Source organism: Egretta garzetta, unplaced genomic scaffold (assembly GCF_000687185.1).
Source record: "Egretta garzetta isolate BGI_Z169 unplaced genomic scaffold, ASM68718v1 scaffold270, whole genome shotgun sequence".
NCBI classification, from domain to species: Eukaryota; Metazoa; Chordata; class Aves; order Pelecaniformes; family Ardeidae; genus Egretta; species Egretta garzetta.
Window position 1 is genome coordinate 2,020,596 of NW_009258274.1, and position 3,936 is coordinate 2,024,531.

Here is a 3,936-nt window from a genome sequence, read left to right on the forward strand (position 1 = left end):
GTGTGCAAATGTGCTGGAACTTCTCTGGGCCTGTGATGGTCAAGGGCAGTCCCTTCCAGGGACTTCTGCTTTTCCAGAGCCTTTGTTAAGTTCTGTGAAGCCTCATCTCAGACAAGAATTTTGTGGATGGCATCGCCTGTCACCTTAGTCCAAAGGAGAAAGAAAGGAATGGTCCTGAAATTGCTCGGACTTCTAGCCCTTAATAAGGCTGCAAATCACTTCTGGCTTGAACAATTACTTACCCTAATGTCAGTTTGGACAGATGATTGAAATCATGTGTAATCCAGCTGGAGTGGCAGTAACACCTACTGCTTTTAACGTAATGGTTCCTTGAAGACATTAAGTGCTGACCTAGAAGTTTAGTTTGTTTTAAGCCATACATCTGCTGATTTCCTTCCTTGTTTCCACTGCCAAAGCCCCAATGTATATTCTAGCCAGGAGAAAACTAAGCAGAGTTGCTCCACTGCGGAAAAACTTGTGTCGCTGCCCACCACCTGCCTCAAACAAGGTGGAGGCTGTCTCCTGCTGCCTCCTGGCAGACCTCATGTGCATCCAGCACAAGCAGCTGAGTTTCAGATTCCTTCCCATTCATGTCTGCTCCAGAGTGGGAGTTTGGAGGGCTGCAGAGCTCCATGTTGCCTCTGGGAGATGGTGTGGATGGTGGGAATGGTGCGAAAGCCAGTGTAGTTGCGAGTGTTTCTCCGTAACAGAGCCAGTGGGCTCTCTTCCCAGTTCCCTCCAGCTCTGGCTCTCAAGTTGAACATCAGAGGTTGGGAGAGCTGGAGCCAACAACACTGAATAGCATGATCGTCAAACGCTTGTGGGCACTCATCACTTGGAGCTGGACTCCCCCACAGAAGTAAGGAAAAGGGACAAAGAGCATGGAGGAAGAGCCACAGTTCTGGGTCAGCAACCCCCTTCCTCCAGGGATGGCACACACAAGCACAAGAAAAGCTTGTGAAGTTCGTGTGCGGTGGAAGTTCCTGATGCACTGGGGTAGGAATGTGTGACCAGCCTCTTGAGACATCCTGCCAGAGGTTCCATCTGGAGAGGCTGCACCAGCTGCAGGGTTTCTGTCCTTTGGATTCACTGTGCCCTGAGGTAGCTCAGCCCCTGAAAAGTTGTCTGCTGGGAGACAAGAGGGGATGGTTGTAGGCAAAGAATGCCTATGCGGAGGAGGAGACTGTACGCGTGGGGACAGGCTGTCCTAGCAAGTCATCTGAACATTACAACATTTGAGCCCTGGTCATTCCATGGCTGGTTATATTCACTGTACCTCAGTTGTGCCTGTCTGTAAGAGCCGTTGATCACAGATTTGTAGGGCTGGCAGGATCTGCTTTCATCCTTTGCACCAGCGCTGGGTCAGCAGCATCCTGGTCTTTACAGACAGATGTTGAGCCTGGCTGCTGAGCTTTGACAGACCACAGACAGAGCTGGGTTTTGTTTTGGTGACAAAGTCTTTGCATCAGCGTGTGCCTTCTACTCTGTGTTCATGCCGCTGGTGTTCCTCGTCATATCCCTGTCACCCATCATGGCTGTCCACAAACATCTAATGCCATGTTATCTCCATAGGTGTTTCTGAGGGGGTTATGAGCTGTAAGAGTATTGCCATTTTTAAATAACTTTCAAATTGACCATGCTTCATGTTGAGGATGTTTTGAAGCATGCGAGTAACACCTTCCGACGGCACCTGGAAGACGTCCTGTGGTGAAAAAAAAAATATTTCCATTTTGAATGTTTTGGGCCCAGGGCAGCATGTTTTACTGTGTATTTTTGTGGAAGGGTCACATAGCAACCAGGAGGAAAGCACATCTCTTCAAAAGAGGGGTCTGAAGTCACTGTGGTTGGCCAGCATCCAGGGGCTGATGCAACCTTGGCTCTTGAAACCATCCAAGTGCTCAAGTCAGCAGCATCTGTCTGCATAATCATTTATCTGTTATTAACTAATTAACTGCTACTCCAGACAAAGTAACATGGTACCATCCAGCACGGGGATACTTTTAAACTTTCTGGAAAATGGGTGAGTGAAGTTTCAGGAGGTTTGGCGATAGGAGTTGAGGGGTTTTCTCATGGCCCAGCCCCAGCCAGTCTAATTTTAGTAGAGACCAGGACCTGTTCTTGAAGCATTGCAGCATCATGGCAGGAGCAGTATGGTCTCGTACCTTATCTCCTCCGCACACCCTCCTAGGTCGCAGAGGCTCTGGCACAGCCCTGCTGCCGTGTTCCCTTCCTGGTGCTTGCAGACACTTCCCTGCCCATGGATCCACCATGGATCTTTCTGCCCATCTCCTGCCGACTGCTGGGTACACCAGCTCTCGGGCAGCAGCATGGGAACTGGGGGAAGGGAGGCAGCAGGCAGTGGTCCAGCTAGGAGCCCATGCAATTTTGCAGATAGCCTTATAGTCGTGGCAGTAATAAATAGGTTATTGAGAAGCTGCTGACTTTCACTTTAAGCGGGTAAAAGCTTTTTGGGTTTAGAATAAATATGTATTCAGTAAAACTTTCTAAGACCTTTAGCAGAAGCACACACAGAATAACAGGCTCAGTGAGTAATAAAAGCTTTGGGCTGGCTTACTGAGCCAGTGGTGACATCAAAGCTTGTGGTAGGGGCGGCCTGCCATACCAATCTATGTACTTAAACCCTTCAGCAAGGAGAATATATAATTAATGCTATGGAGTGTGACCCTCCACTGAACCCCAGCAGTGGAGCACGCGCTCCAGGCAGTCCATGCTGCGATCACCCCCTTCCCCAGAGCTTTGTAGCCATCAAAGTTGGCTGCAGTGTCAGGGGCTGTGCTATGAAGATTGCTTTGCTTGTGCACGTGGTGGTGAGCAGAGTGCTCTTTGGGCCCCTGCAGCCATTGCAAACCATAGTTAGGTTCTAATTTGGAAAGCAAACTGGAGGGTTGAGTGTTGATCACCCAGGTCAGATGGCTTGTTTTTCTAGCAGTAGCTAGAAATCAGATTTACAGCAATGCCAGTGCCAGGTATGACTGTAAGGTCTGGGTAGTGGAGGACACACCATTAACTGCTGGATCTGTAGGAAGATCTCACTGATGGTGTTCAGAGCTCTGCATGTGAGACGAGTTGCAGCTGGCCTGCGAGAGAAAGTGAGGTTCAGACCTGGGCATGGCTCTGCGGGGCCAGCAGCATTGTGGATGGCATCGGGTAGGAGAGGGCAGACAAGTTCTTCCCGTCCATCATGGCAGAACTCCAGCTGCCTCAGTCCTGGTGTCCAGGCCCAGCATCGTCTGTCTCAGCACACACTGAATACTTGTAACCAATTCCACAGTTCAAACCTTACTACCGAGATCACGGCTGAGGAAATACAGAAATCCTTAGTGCTGCCAGCACTTGTAGTGTTTACATAGGACACAAGATTCCCGGAATCAGATGTGTAGTGCATTTTCTTGGTTTTTTAATGTTTCCAATTCTTGTGCCTGTGAAAGAGAGCTTAAGGTGATCCAAATGCACTCCAGCAGTACCAAAAAATCCATTCTTGTAGAAATCTGTTTCATTTTTACTCACTATTACATGGAGAAGCATCAGCTTGCAAAGAGCCCTTTTTGTGGCCTGTTCTGCAACCCAGTTGCCCTCTCTGTGGGCTGGACCCAGGTTCAGACCTGGCCCTGGGTTCAGACCTGGCCCTGCACGGGCCGGCTGTATGGCCCCTCTGCAGCCACCCCAAGCCCAGAGCTTCTCCGGTGGAGGGGCAAGGGCCTGGAGGCTGTGCTCTGCCCAGGGCCGGTGGCATGGTGGGCCATATTGGGTGTCTGGCACCTGGTGCTGGTGCCCATGTCCTGATGTGTGGAGGGTGGCAAGGCCTGCGCGGGGAGCAGTGCACGGGGAGTTGTGTGCGGGGAGCGGTGCCTGGTGCGCTGTGCACTGGGAGTGGTGCCCAGAGCCCCGTACCTGATACCCCCTGTGGGGAGCAGT